Consider the following 20,308-nt stretch of genomic DNA (forward strand, 5'->3'; position numbering starts at 1 on the left):
AAAGAAAAAAATCTAATAGCTCTTGTCCTTCATTAGACTTTTAAAATAATTTAGGGCTCACCTCCAATCTCCTTCTTTGCTTGGATTCATTTAAGTTGGGCTTTTATCTACTGCAAAACAAATGAAAAGGGGGAAAAGGATTTTGCTGATTCACGTACCTACCCCCAAATACATCCACAGTCTGGTGCCAGAAAGACCTTTAACAACTCAGACACCCTTTGAAACAGCAGTGAATCTCTCTAAATCTAGAGGATTATATTTTTCAAAGACTGGAATGGGAAAAATCCTCTTTTAAAAAAAAATCCCCCAAGACATCATAAATCCAAAGGTTGGCATTTTTGCTTGATTTACTACAGTGGAGCTGATTTATATTTACTCAAGATATATATGTTTACTCATTTTCTAAGACATATTCTCCTAGAGACCCAGGTGTGAAGTACATTCACTTCTGATAAAAATTGTAAATTAATTTTTAAAGACCTTAAGAAAGCACACTGATTACAGAGCCAGAATAGTTCCCTTTACACATCGAGGCCCCAGCAGCCTTTCATCCACCTGCACAGCTGGAGTAAGATGATGATCATGGGCAGCCAGATCAGGAAGAAAAATGGGTATTTTCATCACAAAGAAATAAAGGAGCCAGCCTCCAGCTACTCAATCCAAAGAAATTGCCCTGGTCCTCACACCCAGCAAAAGAGGATAAATACAGACACAATCAGAAGGTTGAAAAAAATCAAATAGTAATCAGGAAGGAAGGATGTCTGCAAAGAATTCCTATGAATAACAAAGAATTCCAACTTTAGACACTGATAAAAGGAATTTTTTTGGACAACACCCAAAACACTGCAGTACTAAGGTCACGATAACATTGCACAAAATATGTGTATGACCCAAATAACTTTGTGTAAGTTTTTGCTGAGTGTGTTACCACCAGATGGCCCAGCTGCCTGGTGATGCTGGTTAAAACATTAAGACAGTTGGGCTACCTAGCATGTGGAGTTCAGTAAATCAAGTACGTTTAAAAGCTCGAGTGATTGAAAGGAATTAGAAAATCTATGGGACCAAAAAATGCTAACATTTTGGAAAAAAATCTCTATATTTTCCTTATTTTCATTGAACAGGACATTTATATTATAACCAACAGGAAATCTAAGTGTAACGAAGCTGCTCAGTAAGTCATTCCATCAGTAAGCAAACCTGTAAGAAATACTAAGTTAGAGAATGTATAGGAATCTACAAAGTATATTACGTAGAAAACACATTTGAGAAAAATGGCTGTCACTTTTATATAAAGGAGATTCAACAAATATTTTTAACAAAATCAGACTTTTACAAGACAAATTATTTGAGGAAATATTAGCTTATCCTATTTGTCAAAAAGCCTACACTAAAGAAAATAACATACATGTTCTCTCTCTGAAAATTCGTACTACCAAATATTAGGCTATTTTGTCTCAAGATATACAATCATCCAAGTGGGCAGTGGAAGACACTTACCAAATATTATCTGCCTCAAAACAGACTAACAGTAAAATCATTTCAGAAATACCATGTTTTATCCATCCTTAGTAAGCTTCAAAAAGATTAGGAAGCAGTCATTTTCACCAGTTTATATTAAAACTTTTTAATTGAAGGACTTTGAAAAGCCAAATAGGAAATATGTGGAGAGGCAAGGTTAGGGCTATTCAGTTGGTTAAGCACTAAATTTTAAACCACGGCCAAATTCCAACTTTTCGCTGGTAAGTTTATGTGTAATAAGGCTTCATATGTTTTTTAAGGCTTCATATTTTAAAGTAACATTTTGGAGGACGTTTGATCTTGTGTCCTTATTCACTCCTTTGCATACTGCAGGTAAGTGGCCTGTCTTATGAAGTGTCGGAGATGTCCAAGGCAGCTTATATTAATACAGAAAAACCTGAATTTTATTATTAAAACTATCCTTCCACGGTTCTAGTTCAATACATCACGATTAAGCTTGGGCTAAGTGTGACTAGTAGCTGTGGAACACAATAGACAGGGACTAAATACAATATTACAGGAGAGAGCGGGAAATAAAGTCAGATTTAAAACAATGCTTTTGCTATAGGCAGACAGCAACTACAAGTTCTCAACAAAGGCTCCAGAACCCAGGCCAAAACAATGTGATTGGTAGGGGGTTTGGTTTCAGCCTATAAATTAGAGCCAAGGTAAGTATCAATTCATGCATGGGAGATCCTGAAAAATTAATGTTGGCTTTGTCCTTTTATAGGGTGGAGCTGCTAAATAGCTAGGACATTCAGATCTGGGGCCTTTTGGTAATAAACTTCCACAGCCCTGAGTCAGCTTACCCTGCTTCCTTAGGAGGTCTGCCTATTGGCTTCTTTCCCATCCCTTTTCTCTCCATCAGTGAATTGAGATCATTATTCTCCTGAATTTTTAGCACCCTATTACCTTTGGTCCCTCAAATGACCTATTTTCTTTTAATTTTTATTTCCCACTCTCTTACCCGTAATTCCACCATTCTGAGAGGCTAAGGCAGGAGCATCCCAAATTTAACCTGAGTACCTTGGCACCTTAGGGAAACATTATATTAAAAGAAATAATAAAGGACTGGCAATGTAGCTTAGTGGGCCCTAGACTCAATTCTATTTTGGTACCATGAAATAGTACCAAATACTGTAGTATTTCTTCTGTGGCTTATTAATGTACTGAGCTATATCCATCTTTCTGAGTATCTCAATTCTTATAGTTCTTTATTATCCACATTAATTAATACAGCTCATATTAGTCTTATCATGTATACATATTTTCACCCTTTATTATAAAGTTCTACCAGAAATATTTGTATTTCATATAATAGGGATCCAATAGTACCTGTTAAAGTTATAAAATTGAAAATGTTATGGCCACTGTGAAATTGGTTCCTATTACTCTAATAGACCAACTCTAAATCATTAGCATTCTGGGCCCATTCTTTCTCAAACTCAAAATTATGTGAAAAAGAATACCTAAATATTGCTTGCTAGTGCTAGAAGAGACCAAGTTATTGTTAGTCATCAACGCATAAGAACGAAACAGTAATTAAATTTTTCTCCTGAGGTATAACTGTCATTTCAAAACTTAAAACATATCTTGTTTTGCTCATTTGTTTTGCCAATCCTATCCAATCAATATTTAAAAAGTGATGACTCAAAACACTATTGTTCAAAGAGCTGTTACCCTGTCAGAGCTCGTATGTGAAGATTTTCATCTATTTTTACCTTTATATTTTGCCAAGTTCTGCTTTTTTTTCCCTCAGATATGAATGAGAAAAGTTGTCTTTTTTCATGTTTTCATACTCACATTTAAATATATGGAATAGCCAGGGATATAGCTTAGCAACATAAGTGCCTAGCAAACACAAGGTCCTGAGTTCGATTCCGAGTACTAAAAAAAAAATTGGGGTTAGATTTTAAAAATAAAAAGCTTTCCCTCATTTTTAGTCTCATAAGTCAAGCCAAGTTTCAGACTGAGTGATGACAAAGGATATTTTGATAGCACTATTAATACCAAGAAAATCCACAATTCGACTTCATATCAATTTCTGTACTTCTTAGATTTAAATATATTAATATGCTAATTTTTAATAATTTATCAGTATTACAAAGCACTTCTAATGTGGTGTGTCAAATTTTTAAAGGAATTTCATATTGACAATGATCCTTAAAAAGGAATAAATGTTTTTAGTAAATAATTTTCAAGGTCAAGAGATCCCATAGCTACGTACTTTAGAATTGTAGGGAATCTCAACTGTGAAAGTTCATTTATTTTGAATATAATTTTATTTGATCAGAAACTATATTCAATGAAGTGTGTTTTAAACTTTGCTATCTAAGAGCAAAGTGATAATCAGATAAAATATGCAAGTACTCATTTTCTGGTAGATAGTCTCCAGAAAACAACTATTTGGGGTTCAGTAGCCCCTGGTGGTACTAAGGTTTTCTTGACTTCATTACTTCTCTAGGAATTAACTATTTGCCAAGTTCGTGCTCTTCCACATCAGTCTCAGGACCTTCCTGCTACTTATCTCACTACGTGTTAAGGGGCCACCATCAAACTCCACGTCAAGTTTGAAGTCCTCCCTGGTCACTATCTCCAGTTCATTTCTCATTGTATGTTCGCAGTCAGGAAACTTGATGGATGAAATAGCAGACGCCCCTGGATAGACAGCAAGCTTTTCAGACTACTTGTGCATTCCCTAAATTCAGTGTTCCTTGGCCACAATGCAAACCTGATGCTTGATTAGCATTTATCAACCACCCCATCCTGTCACTTCTGCACCTTTTGGAAGTGAAGGGGACCAACACAAATATGGCCAATACTGCTGCTGCTTGCTTGCCAGGATCAACACATTCTTCGTCTCCATCCTAGGATAATTCTGTTCACGTTTGATATCTATGAAATTGTAATAGGCTAACTAAAACATCTAAATAAATAAAAATCAAATTAGAGACTGAATATTTTTAGCAATTAACTTATTTTTGAGTTCTGGCCAACTTAACCTTTCAGTCTAGAAAGAAAGCACTATTCATATATTTCTAGATCCTCTTTCAGTCTATGCTTAATTTTGCAATTTAAAAAAAATGAAAATGATTAAAGAACACACCAATTTAGAACTGCATTCTTAATTATTTTTTTCTTCCTATTTTCTCAAGAGAAAAAGGAACAAGGCTTTTAAACACAAAAATAGAGCCTAAATCAAAGTCTCGAAAGGTTACTTTCTATAAATTTATTTGGATCATAGAGGTTTATGCGGTAGTTCTACAGCTCAGTATTCTACACGAAAAGAACATTTAAACCAGGAACATGATTCTTGGGGCAATAACACAAGCTTAGAAGGTGGAAATGTCAGAAAAAAGATCAATGAAACTGTTCATATAAAGACAGGTTTTAAGATAGGGCAGAAAAACAAGAGAAAGGACTCTTGTTACAAGCAAATAGGAAGCTGAGCCAAGCTTAGCAGATGTCCACAAGGCCAAATGTTAGATAAATGAAGTCCTGAAGAAAGGAACTGTCTGGGTAATGTATGATTCAAGAAAGCACTGAAGACACATGAAAAATCATCAGAATTTCTATTGTGTATCTTTCAATAAAAATATGAATAAAGTAATTATTTCAGTTCATTAACTTACTGAGTAGCTACAGAATTTTTACTATACAATAGGATTTGGTTTCCTATCAAGAATTAGCAAACTATTACATTCACTCTAAATTCAGCTATTTGCCTTGTAAATAAAACTTTATTAGGGCAGCATCAAACTGTATCTACTCTTATGCTAGAACAGAGTTGAATAACACAGCAGAAACTATGCCTAATGTATTTGTCAGACCTTTTTCACAAAGTTTCCTGACCTGTGCTCTTTACAGAAATGCATGTGATCAAGTAGGAAGCAATACACAAGTGTACACTTAAAGGTGTTACACCTTTCTAAATGCTGAGAAATGTTATGAGAACACATCTTTAGGTTTTATTGGTCTTGTTCTCTACTGTTTTGTTTAACTTTATAATACCTAAGGAGATAGACAATTCTTCTTAAAGAACCAAGGGGCATTATGGTAACCATTGTTGATAACCTTGTACTCTGTTTTTACATCATGTGCTATGTCTATCCTTGGTTTTGACTGACAGCTTTATCATGCTTGATTTTATTCTCTTACAAAAAAAAGTAATAAGATCTAAGGGAGCAATAAAACCCAAAATGTGTAAATTTTGTTGTAATAAAGAGAGGGAAAGAAAAGTGCCCTGAAGGATACAACAGCAAGGGTGTTTAGGTGTGTTACACAGAAGACATATTAATATTTTTGATTGGATTACTGAACACAACTGTTTGCAGTCTCACTGTTTGAATGTTTGCTTTGTGTGCTTTGATCCTGTGACCTGAAACGCAGTTTCTAAAATGATAGCAAATAATCTATTAACTAGTGATAGCTTACTTTTTTTTTTGTAGTTCTGAATTACTTGTACCCTTACACTGTTTTGTTTTGTTCTGCTTTTTTTCTCTTTTTCCTTTTAAATTAAAAAAAAAAAAAAAACATAAGCTGTGCATGGTGACATAAGCCTTGTAACCGCAGTAGTCTGAGAGGCTGAGATTGGAGAATTCCAAGTTCAAACCTAGCCTGACAGCTTAGTGAGAACCTGGCTCACAAAATAAAAAGGGCTAGGCATATAGCTTCATGTGAAGATGCTGGGTTCAACCCACAAAATAAATAAATTTTAAATGAAATTAATGCTGTTTGTATTTACAATCTATAATTTTCTTTGTTCAACTGAACTTCAGTATAATCCATTAAAGGAGAGAAGACATTCACGGTCCAAAGTTCTCCTTAAAATTGAATCCTTCCTTTCTCAAATAAAATTTCCCACCAATTGAATCTGAAAATTTTCTTTTACATAACTGGCCAATCCATGACAATTGAAAACTTGAGATTAACAAAGATACATAAGCACATACACAACTTAATTTTTAACACAGGCTTTTAGAAGTGAAAATGTTTATGGATCATTTTATTTGCCATTTGTTCAAAGCATCAGTCAAATCTCAGGGAGGCTAAACTATCCTGCTTTGCCAGGCTGGACACCCACAGAAGTAGTCACAGTATTAAATATGGTCTTTTAACCCTCACACCAAAGACAAAGGGGTGAGTCGCATTCCCAGCCCCACATTCCAGGCTATGTGCCCAAGGGTTCTTGCCTTAGGAGATCTGAATTCTAGTTGTTTTGTTTTTATTTGGTTTTTTGAGACAAGGTCTCATATGTAGTCGAGATTCCCAAGTACTGAGATTTCAAGGCATGCACTACCGTGCCCAACTAGTCTTTACTAGTCTTTATTTGGTCACAAAATAGTTATGTAAGCTTGCGATTTTTTTAAAATTACGCATCAGTTTCCTCATTCGTGTTAAATTTCTTTTTTCCATTTGTTTGTTTGTTTTATTTTTATTTATTTATTTATTTAGAGGAAAAAAAAACAAACAAAAACAGGAAAAAAGGGTCGAAATAATACCGAATTACAGAAAAATAAACACTAAAAATCACTAGTTGAAAAGTTACATATTGTCATCTTAGAAATAGTTGTTCAGGTTACAAAATTAAAGCATACAAAGTGACATTCAAATTGTGACACTGCCAACAGTTCTGCTCAATGATCCAACAAAAACTTAAGTAATATGGTTATTAGTCCTGCACACTTATTTTTTATCTTAAAGAGGGTAAGATTAAACATACCAAAACAGAACAAAACAGTTCATAAAGAAACAATTTATAGAAATATGGATTTCAAAGCAAGTCCACTGGAGATCTTCACCTCCCTCCACAACCCAGAGCCCAACAACAGTAACAGGGCAGGGGACAGGGATAAGGACAAAGGCTGCAGCCTCACTGCATTTTACCTGAGCTCACATTGTGACAAGTTCCTCACTCTTACCATTCCTCAGTCCTCTCCTTTAAAAGACAGCACCTAGAGCTCCTGTAAGAATTAAATTAGTTAGCACATATAAAGTGTTCAACCAGAGCCTGGTAGAGCTAAAATCTAAAAACAGTGTCAATTACTATTGTAGTTCTACTTTCTAAGTAATGTGAGACCAAGAACTGAAGTGATCTGAATCAAGGAGAAGCTGTAATGTTCTAACTCCCACCATTCACCAACTTCTCACTTTGCATAGCTAGAGTTTCATGGTTTTATGTCCAGACATGTTGGAGGAACTTAGTGTCTACTTCCATAGAATCCTCCAAGCAACATTCTGTCTGTTACTACCACTGCTAATGAGTTCCCTAACCTTTAAAAACAACTCAAAGAGACTGTAACAAGTAAGCTTTTTATTTAACTGTCTGGTTTGTCTTCTCTGATCCCAGGTCAGTTAATCATCACGTTTAAGGTAAATGTGCTTCAGATATGGTAAAAAAAATTCCAATTGTAAACATTAAAATAAAGCACAGCTAAGCAACTGAACAGAGTCCTTCACTTTCACAGTGTTGTTCCATAGGAAAATATAAAGATGGTATTTTTAAGTTGACTGTAATGAAAATGTTGATTGCATTACTAAAACAAGCTTTGAAGCCATCAGGTCATTTGTGCAAAGCACCAGACATGGCACAAGAAATAATGTTGTGTCTTGTGACATTTGAATCTGTTTGTGGTTTTTTTCTAAATATGTTCCCTTTCCTTATCAAGTACTCATAAAACCAACAGATTTCAGAACCCAGCAACTGAAAAGCTTTACTTACCCTCTGACCTCTGGACCTTGTACTCTTAAAGACAAGACAACTCACGTAAATAAAGTATCTTAACATTACAAATTTTTTGCATAAAAGAAATTCAACATTTCCTGGGCATGCCATCATTGTTTGATGAACTCTTTCAAGTTTGTGGTTAATGGACAAAATGGCGACAATCCCTTGAGCTTCGTACCTAGGGACAAGTAGTTACACATTCCACCCTAGGCTTTTAGAACCACCTGGAGCTTCAGATCCATGGTTTTCCACTGTGGCTATTTTGCAGGAAAACATTAGTCACCTTTGTTATCAATAGCAATTTTGAATCCTATGTGTCTGAAAAACTCTTTAATAATGCATTGCTTCTTAATGATTTTACCAACAAGACAGGCATTGATGAATTTCGAATCTGGACCAGAATGGTCCACAAGTCACTATTGAACACTGCACTGGAGAACAGTTATACTCATTAGGAGTCCAGGGAGGTCTTTCATTAGGTGAAGAATAACGGCCTTGGCAGCAATTTTTAAGGCAGGTTGAAAATACCTTTTCAGAAAGCAAACTTTTCCACCAAAATGGTATTCAATTTTCTATATTATCCATTCCACTTTAAAAAAAAAAACTACACAAATCACTGGTTCACAATCATAAATAGTGCCAATTGTTATTTTAAGTGAAAATAGTAGATATAGAGGATGATAATCACTTTTGGAAACATCTTTCAGTGTTATGACTTGACAACCATTATGATCAATACTTTCTCTGTTAAACATTTTAAAAGGAAAAGTACAAGTAACACCTTCATAAATATCCATTTCATTTTCAAGAGCCTATTAAAAACAAGATTGAAAATTTTTCAAAGACCGTGATATCTATCAGAGCAACTTACTAATTTTTTTTACTTTTGCTTTCTCAATGGAGGCAACTGTGCATGATCAGTCAGATGAAAAAATTCATGATAGGACTATTTAACCATTAAACTTTCTTTTTAATCATTCATAGTAATGATGAAAAAATTATTGTTTTAAGTCATATTCTAGGACTTTATATAGTCCTATAGCATACAATTGCTTTTTCTTAAATGTAAATACACTTTCACATATGAAGGAAAAGTATTTCTTGTGTGAAGATGTTATATATCCACTTATCTACACTTGTGAAGCAAAATAAATGCGTTACGGAAAAACTACTGTATTCTATTTACCTCTGTACCACTTAAAGACAGTTGAGCTAAACATGCATTTTATTCACATTATTCATTCTGCCAGGACTTGGGAGCTTAGCAAGCATCTCTTTCCTTCTTTCCAACTCTGCCCTGTCCTAGGGGATGGTGAAAGATGGAAGAGCACAACAGAGTACCACAAGAATACAAATGTATATTCTTTTCAGCCCAGAGAAAGGGTTGGCAGTGGAATAGATGGTAAACAATTTCTCCTGTTCCATATTCCATAGAGTTCAATTTGAACTTGCCGAGAGTGAGCCTGAGCAGCTGCCCTCTCTAAAACGATAATATATTTCATAACTTGGACCATGGTATCTTCAAGCACAGATTAAATATGAAAGTGAGGGTCTGTATCATTAAAATTTGTTTTTAATCTTACATTCTCCTTACTTTGTCTTACTGCAGCTAAGAAATGTGAAGTGTGTCTTCTGGCACCTGTGAAAGACCTTGAGGAAATCACACAATGTCAGGCTTTTTTATACGAAAAAATGTTGAAGTAAAGGGAGAAGTACATGAGAAGGAAAGAATGAGAATAGAGAAAAAAATACAAAAGCCTGGCTCAAAATAAGGAACCCAAATAAGGACTAACGCTTTAATCTGTTCTCATCATTAACACAGCTGTGCCATAGTTTGATTTTTAGTCTAATGGTGCCATTTAGCTGTGCCTTGAATATTAAAAATGAGCAAAGTATAAAATTGTTGATAACATAAAAATCCTTTCTATTTGGGTTTATTTCTTGCCTCAGTTTTTAAAAAACAGCTTTTGATTAATTAAAGCATCATCCTGAGAATTGCATGACAGTATAAAGAAAGATATGGTGAGAAAAAAATCATTTTACACTCTAAAGTAGTAATGTTCAACATAACTATGTTCCCTGCAGTGCTTATAAAAATTTCTAATGTAAGGGCTCTCCCTTAGAACAATTAAATCAGAAAATCTAAATGGCCTTGGCAATAGTATTTTTAAAAATTCTATAGGTAATAAACTATGTAGCCTGGGCTATGAAACATGGTCAACCAATCACATCATATCAAGTTCTTTCTTAGGCAAGAATGTGAACTCAAAGCAGAGCATCCACAAAAAGTTTTTGAACACATGGACATGTATTTTCTGGAAAATGATTACCAGAGGCAAAAGTTTCAACACTGACATAACTAGTGCATGGAACCTTGATCTCATAAATACTGATCTGTTTGCAGCTATTTTAACTATTTGCTTCATAAACATCTGAAAAATATTTTCAGAAAATTCCATCGAAGACATGGCTGGAAGAGGCGTAAGGAGAGGTGCTAGGCAGAATTTCATCAGTAGATACCCAGAGAGAACAGATGAAAGACCTCTAGGGAGAAGGGCACATTGTGATCTTGAGCTAGGTGTACTTATGTGGCTTGCGGGGAGAAGAGGCATACATCCAATGTACAGGTGAAATACGATTGCCCTTTCACAGGCAAGGAGTCACTCATTCATAAGGGAAATGCTCATCTCCAAAGTTAAAAGCACAGGTCCAGGGTTTAAAATCTTCCAGTGTTTTGGTTGGACGATTGGTTTTCAGGGCATTTGTTTCTTAGAAGGAGAAAAAAGCTTGAATAACTTTTTCCTGGAGCTGCAGCTCTTATTAAGAGTATAATTTTAAAATTGTAATTTTCCTTGTCCTTTTCCTACTTGTATTTCTTTATCCAACCTCAAAACAACCCTGAAGACTAAACTTTGCACCATCATTTTTTAAAAAGCAGATACGCAGTAAGATTAGGATGATAAGTAGTTTAGTTACACACAAAGTACCCTTCATCAAAGTTTTTCTTGTCTTTATATTTAAGGCATCATCAAAGATGTATCTGATAGTCTCCTGATGCCTGTCCCCTTAACTCCCAAAAGTCACACTGAAATGTGGTATCAAAAGAAAGACAGGAACTCATGGCTTTGGAGAACACTGTCTCCCCCAGCAACACCTACATTGCCTGATACAGAAGCAGGAAGTGAGTAGCCTGAGAGCCAGAGTCCCTGTTCTTAGCAGGTCAATCACCTGCTAACTCTAGGACCTTGGGGAAGTTACATAACTGTTCCGTAAGCATATGGGTCTGAGCGACCAGGAACAGTCCCTGTTAACTCCTGTAAAAAATGAGGTAATACCTCCTGTGTTATAGAATTGTTGCAAGGCAGAATAAGCTTATAATACACAGGCAGTGCCTAGAACTAGCCCTTGATGTGATCAGAAAATATTAAATCATTATTACTACCTGGTCATTATGGGGGAAAAGAATGAATAAATGAATGGATGAAATTTCTGAAGCTAGGCTTTTCTGTCTAAGGGTCTCCTATAAAAAAATTATTCTTAAAGGTGAAGTCATGTTCACTCCCCTCCAATGAGAGGTAAGGACAATTTACAAATGGCAGCATACTCTTTGATGTTTGAAGCACAGCAAGAAACCAGGGACACTGAGCAGGAAAGTGCCAGAGATAAATTACCTGTGTTTCTGTGTTTGCATAAGCCAGTCCTGCAGGTGGCTGGACCAAAGCCCAGACCTTCCCAAAGAATTACTCAGTAGCAAATTTTTCATTGTCTAAGAAATATAGAGCCCAGAGGCGGTAAGAAATCAGGATACTACTTTAACAGAATTGCCATCATATTCCCAAATTTACTCCTTCCATGCCTCTTAAATATATAATGTTTCATGGTTAATTGCAAAATATAAAATATGATTAAATAACAATTTCCTCCTCCTCTGTTCTCATTTCCCAACAAATAGTTGCAAAAGTCAGTTGTTAATAAAACTGATAATTCCAAGATTTGACTTTAAGTAGATCAAATGAATTGTTTAAATAATCATATAAGAATATACCAGAGGGAAATGTTTTCCTTGTTGGCTAATCAATATTTTACAATTTTGTTCTATAATAACATTTTTTTTTTCTTTTAAATGGTACTTTGAAAAATTGTAAGTTTCAGATGATGGTATCAACCACATTTTTTCACTTGTCTTGCTGGAACTTTATTTTACAAGATTTTAATCAAAAGTCTCTTAGAAACTATGCTTTAAGTAATTCCTCACCCTTCCCCAACATTTTGGAAATGAAGAATATAAGGAAGTATGAATCCCTTATTTGTTATCTCCTCTGCAAAATTTATTTTGGGTGTTTTTCATTAGGAAAAACTTTGGGTTTTTGGTTTTTTTTTTTTTTTTTTTTTTGTAACAGAAATTGAACTCAGAACCTATACTTGCCAGGCAAACCCTGTGCTTGTTAGGAGAACTTCTTTAAGAATAGATGACTATTTGTACTCCTAAGCTAACTGATTTCTTAGCAGTCTCTTGGGCGAATATTTATTGTGCCTTTTTTCCTCTTACAAACTTAAAGTTAAGCATCATGTGTATCTGTCATCTTTATAGCAGCATAGGGAGCATAATGTGAGAGAAGGTAGGAGAAAAGGTTTAAAAATGAAAGCAGGTAATCACTGAGCCAGCTCCTTTCCCTTCAACTGTCCTGGAATACAAAAGCCCTAGGTGACAGTCTCCGTATCATAAAATTCTCAGCGTGCTTCTGATCTTATAAAAGCCAAAAGAGGCTAAAGTTTATAAACTGATTTGGGGGAATCTTACACATGAGGTGAAGAAAACAAAAAAAGGATTTAGTAACTGAGCTTAAAACAACCTGGTATTCATTTTCCTAAGTTAATGGTTGGTTTCGTGTGAGGCCCAAGTTTGCAGCTAATCCAAAGCAGTTCTGCCTGTTACTCCAAAGCCACACTTGTAGCCAAATTGTCACAGCTGGTGGTCTGTGCTCTACCTCTACGTGCTGTATGTGTGGGGCTGGCTGTGCAACAGAAGATGTGTATCCATGTAGAAGTAAAACTATTTGATCACTTGATATAGGGAAGTTTTCAATCACCATTTTCATCATTTTCTTTCTCAGTTATACAAGTACTCTTTTGTGACATTTTGGCTTAATGGAAATAATTGCAGCCAGGTGTGGTGGTGCACACCTCTAATCTTGGTACTCAGGAGGCTGAGACAAGAGGATTGCTGTGAGTTCCAGACCAGGCTGGGATACAAAATGACTTGAACTGCACAGTGAAACCCTGTCTCGAAAAGAAAAAAATAATAATAATAATAATTGCAGTAAGTGCCTCTTCTCACTACCATAAATAGAGTACTATTTGATTACCATGTTTAGGGGAAAGCTCAAATTGAGGTATTCTGGTTTATAGATCAGGATGACACCTCTTCCTGTGAGAAACTGGACGTCTGTTATGCTTTACTTTTAATATAACTATTTTACATAGAGTCAAAAGTAAAGCATTATGTAAAAGCAAGATTTTAACCTTGCCCAAAATCAGAGTTCACACACATTTGAAATATTGGGCAGGAGGTAAGAAATTCTGAGAGAGCTGAGCCAGATCAGAGAGAGCATCTGGCGAAATCAATAAGGACTCTGAAATCACAACCCAAAGCAGAGTTGGCAATGTGGCCAATGGCACAGACAGGCAGCTGGAAATAAAACCTGCCCTGACCCAACAATACTCACACCAGGTGTGTACTAAGGTAAATAAAAAATATGTGAAGCAGAAAGAATTATCCTACCAAATGCAGACACTGGGGATACAAACAACCCTGCTGAGGGAATCCATGACACAGAGGAAATCAGCATTTACCAGACACTGCTAAACATTCATTGTGGTTTAGATTTAGTACATCCAGAAAAACTCTGATGCATTCAGAGACAGAGTTTGGGGGGAGGTGATTGGATAGCAGAGACACACACTAATCAGTGAAGTCATCTACTAATGGGTACAGCAGCTGGGGGTGCTATTAGACATGGGGCCTGGTTATCCCCACCTGGAAGGATGTGTCTCCCTCCCTCACTCCTTCCTTCTCTGATTCTTGGCCACAAAATTATGAGCAGCTTCCACTGCCAGACTCTTTCACCATGCCCTTCGCTGCTTGGAGCAAGCTGACTCCAGACCAAATTCTCTAAAAGCCATGAGCTCAAATAAAATGCTTTTTAGTTAGGGGTATTTTCCCCTGTGGTGAGGAAAGTGACTACAAAAGTATTCCTGGCATTGTAAGAGTTGAAAGCAGAAGAGACTAGAGTAAAACAAAGGATTTTGTTTGTGTCTTTTGTTAGTATAAGAGAAGGTAATAGCACTGTCAGAAACAGGTGGGGCCAAATAACTTGTGGTATCACGGGGTTCCTATGAGACTATTCCCAAGTAAGGATTTCCAGAAATGCTCTTATGTTTAACTACATGAGTTGCCAGACAACAGGAAGTCATAAGTTGGCCGATGAATATTAGAGAAATCTGGACTTTTGCTCATGATGTGTGACTGGAAAGGGTTGGAGATTTTGTTTCAGGTGGTGAATACACTGACTATGTGTAGGAAGAAAGGTGCATGTAAATACTGCGATTCCTCTTACAAGAGGTACCACAGTAAGTAAACTCAGAGAATCACAGTAGAATGATTACTAGGAGTAGAAGGAAAAAGAATGTGGGGAGTTCTTTAGTGAGTAAAGTGTTTCAGTTCTACAAAATAAAAAGTTCTAGAGATCAACCATATACTAGTATGAACTTATATAACACTACTGAACGGTACACTTAGCAATGATCTAGATGCTGTGCAATTTAATAAAAAATCCTTAATAAAATTAAAGCACAGTTGGTCCTCTATATACATGGGTTCTATATCTAAAGACACAACCAAAGATATACAAAAAATATTCAGAAAAATATGCCATCAATACTTTAGATGTATTGACCTTTATTTCTTGTCGTGATTCACTAAGCAATGCAATGTAGCAGCTACTTACATAGCATGTTCATTGTATTAAGTATTATAAACAATCTAGAGATGATTTAAAGTGTCAGGGAAGATATATGTACATTCCACGCAATTGCTAAGTCATTTTATACAAATGATTTTAGCTTTCCCCACCAAAGGTTTTCACCACAGATGCCAAAGGATAAATAAATGTTCACAATCACATGTGAATGTTCACAATCACATGTGATTGTATGTGTATGGAATTCCCCACCTACAATGGAATACTCAGCTAACACTCAAGAATAAAAGGGAAGAAAGAGCTCCAAAGGATATAACTGCATGTATATTTAAGCATATAAGATAGATAACCATATTACTGAGTTTTGTTGGATCATTGAACAGAACTGTTTGCTGTCTCATTGTTTGAATGTCCACTTTATATGGTTTAATTTTGTAACTTGAACAACTATTTCTAAGATGACAATATGTAATCTATTAACTAGTGATTTCCTACTGTTTATTTTTTTTTAATTCTGTAATACTTGTACCCTTTTTCTGTTTTTTTCTTTCTCTCCTTAAATAAAAAAAAAGACTAAAAGGGGAAAATAAGGCAACAAAAATACTCAAGTATTCACTACCAATTATAATTTTACTTGTTATGATATCTCAATTTATATCAAACGTGTGTAAACAGTGTACATTTTTAAACAAGAACACTGATGAACCCATAGCTAACTTAGTATCTTTGAAAGCCACCTTGTCATTTCCTCTACCCAATGGCACCTCTCTCTCCAGAGACAGCCACTATCACGTTTGTTTATGTTAGTTATTGCCCTCCCTCATTCCTTGTTTCTTCTCAGTTAAAACTCATTTTATTCCACCAACCATATCTTGTTTAGCTGTTTTTTTCAATTTTACATAAGTGAAATTCTGTATATAATTCTTACTGTTTTACTTCATCTCTAATATGTAACTAAAATCCATCTGTATTCCACACTATTATTATGTTACGAATGCTGCACAATTTATCAATTGTAAATGAAGATGCAGCTTTGGCTTGTTTCTAGTGCTTTTTGACTCTAAATGCTATCATTGCTATGAACCTTGATGTGTTTCCTAGTGCATACACATGAATTCACGAAGCAATAGAGCTGATTTTTTAGTATACATATCATCTTCCTTTTGTAAGAAATATAAAGCTACTTTTCCAAAGCAGCTTTACAATTGACACTTCAACCAAAAGTCTAGAATTCTCTTTTCTGACAGTACTGTAAAGAAAGAGATCAAATATGATATCAGCAAATGGCAAGCTATCTGCGGTTTTTAGGCTGAACAAATATAGTGAAAATGGTCATAGTTCCATAATTTTTACACAGATTTAATGCAATAGCAATAGCAACCTCACATAACTAGAGGAAACAATCCTAAAATTTATATGGAACCAAAAGAGACCTTCCATAGCAAAAGCAATTCTGTGCAACAAAGGCAAGGCCATCATGATCCCCAATTTGAAGTTATACTACAAAGCTATACTGATAAAAGCATGGTGCTGACGAAGAACTGACTCAAGGATCAATGGAAAAGAACAGAAAATGCAGAAACAACAAAAATTAAACCTACATACTTATCTCTCACCATCATCTAGATCAAGCATCCAAATATTATAACAGAAATACTTAATCCGCTGGAAGTTAGAATAGGTAAAACTCTTGAAGACATGGAGGTTAAGTAAGACTTGATGAGCAAAACCTCTATCATATAGGAAATACTACAAAGAATTATCAGCTAGAATCACATCAAATTAAAAAGGTTTAGCTTGGCAAACAAAACCACCAATAGAGTAAAATAACATCCTACACAATGGATAAAGATTTTTACCAACTACTCTTCAAAGGATTAAGATCTGGGATATATAAGGAATTCAAAATATCAGACTCCCTCTACCAAATTTAAAGATCCAATTAAAAATAAGCTCCTGAAATCAATAGACACTTCTCAGGTTAAAAAGTATGAAAATCAAATAAATATATGAAAAATTGTCCAAAATCATTGGTCATTCAAGAAATGCAAATTAAAACAACACTGAGATTCCATATCACTGCAGGACTGACTATCATCTAGAAAATAACCAATAAGAAAAGTTGTTGAGGCTGTGAAGAAAAATGAATCCTTCTCCATGGCTGATGGAAGTATAAATTAGTACAACCACTATGAGAATCAGTATGGAGATTCCTCAAAAACTAGGACTAGAAGTGCCATTGATGCATCTATTCCTCTTCTAGGTAACTTCTCAAAAGAAGTAAAACCATCATACTGCAATAATATAAGCATACCCACATTTATAATACTTAAATCTTGGAAACTGTCCATATGTCCATCAACAGATAAATTAATAAACAAATGTGGTGTTTGTATACAATGGACTACTATGCTGCAATGAAGGATAAACTTGAGACATTTCTAGGTAAACAGGTATCTAGGTATATACTGAGACCGTAATATTAAGTGAAATGAATCAGACACACAAGTTTAACTATAGTATTGTTTCTCTTGTGTGAGAAACCCAAAGTTTAAATAAAGAACAAAATGGAGGGTAGATACTGAGAAGCAGGAAAAATTCATTCAAATAGAAAAAGGAGCAAGGGAGAGAGAAGGGAAAAGGAATTTTAAAAATAATTAAAAGAAAAAGATGAGAACAAAAATTTTGTAATTGGAAAAAGGAAGGAAGAGAGGGGAGGGGAATGTGAAAAAAGAAGAAATATTAACAAGTGTAAATTTTCTATGATGAATTTGACCATTATGTATGGCAAACATGTACTAATAAAAAAATCTCATTTTTGAAATGATTTTTGTTTACATTTAATTACCTAAAGTTGGTCATATTTTCCTACAGTCTAAGAGGTCTACATTGTATAGCTACAAATAATTCATTTAATGCATTTTACTTTTTGATCTTTAACTTTCATTTTTAAAGTGGTATATCTCCTACATGTACGAATTATAGGAATTCTAGGAATATGCTACTAACTTTTTAAGTTGTAATTATTATAAATATATTCTCTGACATTTAAAACACAAATTTGGTTCCAAAAGTGTTATGAAAATGACTTTTGTGAAGACTAACCCCTATCTTGGGAGAAAAAAAACGCATTTGTAGCACTTGGATGTTCTCCACAGCTTCAATAATGGTGTCTTCTTAGGTCCCCAACCTTAGAATCTATCAGCCCAAGTGCCTGACATAACCTACTCTAGAATGCTCCATGCATTTTACTTCCAGTCTTACAGTTGTCTCTAAACATCCGTGTGACTCTGGGGAAGGACAAGAGACTTGACCTCCATTTTTTTTATCAGTAAAATGGTAAATTACCTAAATAAATTCTAAGCTCCCTTCCACATAGAAAATTTTGTTGTTTTATGATACTGTGTCACTGAATGACAATTTGTAGGTTCCAGCCATCTGCCAAGGGTCTTTATGGGTTTTCTTCTCTTTTGGGGGTGATTTGTGTTATTTCCTACGTGTCATATTTGGATGCATGGTAGTTTTCTGCAGACCCCCTAAGTGTCATACACTCAGCCAACATTTATGAGGTCTTCCTCGTCCTGAGACCCTGCTCTATAGGAAACAGTCTTACACTGAGAAACATTATTTCATCTACAATAGTTATCTTATTCTTCTGTTATAGGATGGTTAGAGCCCACTCCATTACCCAAATCTTAGCAAAACAGGTCAAGATGTCTTCTTTAACAATCCACGAACATCATCTTGTACATGCATTGACTGTGCTGCCTCATTCCTAGAGCCCAGAACTCAAATCACAGCTTCCCACTGGTGATCGACACAGCCAGCCAGACTACAGGGAAATGAAGTGGGATCAGATGCTCTTCAGCAAGTGTGGGGCTCTGCCCAGAACCACTCTGGAAGCCTCCTCCAGACAACGCAGAGGAGCCAAGCTGAACATATGTTCACAGAGGGGGAGTCAGGAAACAACTAGGACATCAACATTCACATCTTGGCACCCGCTACTAACCCTTAAACCATGTTTCCAATTTCTCTCCATAGGGAAGAGGAAAGAGAGCTCCACATGGCAGCAAACCATACCTTCCCCAACTTCACAACCCCTGAGGGAAGTCCACACATGGTATTTGCTACTTGGCACTGCCTCTGCACTTGCCTGTCTTGTGTTAATGTATTCATCTGCTTTTAAAAGATTGTCTTCCTCACCAAAGGGCAGTCAAAAGAAGATGCAGCATTGGCTGTAACTGTTATCATAACCTTTACTATATCTGCTGACATTCTGTTTTGTTCCCAGTCCAGATGTCATGTATAATGGAGTATATTCTCATTATGTGCACTGGTGTTCAGGAATGCCAACGTAATTCAATAAACTGTTAGATATTTGAGGAAAGGACTTCATTTTTATAAATTATTCAGATTTTCCGTCAGCCATCTACAAATCAGGGCATTCATTGCCTAATCCCTCCTGAGCTTGTCCTAGATAAGAGGCTCATTTATGCTAAAAATATTATGGCTTTCTATTAATCAGATCAGCTGAAACATAAGGTATTAGAAATTCCTGTATTTATTTGGACCATTATACATCCCCATTATTCTGAATAAGAATACAATCTTGCTGATAGAAACATTAACCCTTCAACTGTAACTCAAGATGCAGGAAAGCTAAATAGAGATATGCTCAAATTGCAATGCAGTCTTGGAGACAAAAGTCACCAAATTTTTTACTTCATTAGGAACCCCTGCTTATGTTTCTTTAGGCACATGGAGGCCAAGTCTCAGAAGGCAATATTCATTTTCTATTTTCTATACAACTTACTCCAGATGAGCACTTGCCCTTACCACTGTTTGAAAACTATTTTTTAAGTGAACTAATGGCCTTCCTTTTACCAACTCAATGGTCAATTATCTATCCTCCTACTAGATATCGTGTAGCATTTCATACAGTTGGCTTATTCGAATGTCCCTGTATTCATCTGTGTCACCGCATTTCCCTAAGTTTTCTTCTAGCCCATTAGTTTACATCCCAGTCTCCTTTGCCCCCCTGCTGGATTTTTTTCAACTCTACAACATTTTCTTCCTGGTTCTA

This window comes from Cavia porcellus, unplaced genomic scaffold (assembly GCF_034190915.1).
Source record: "Cavia porcellus strain 051 isolate PalLab524CR breed Dunkin Hartley unplaced genomic scaffold, mCavPor4.1 scaffold_29, whole genome shotgun sequence".
NCBI classification, from domain to species: Eukaryota; Metazoa; Chordata; class Mammalia; order Rodentia; family Caviidae; genus Cavia; species Cavia porcellus.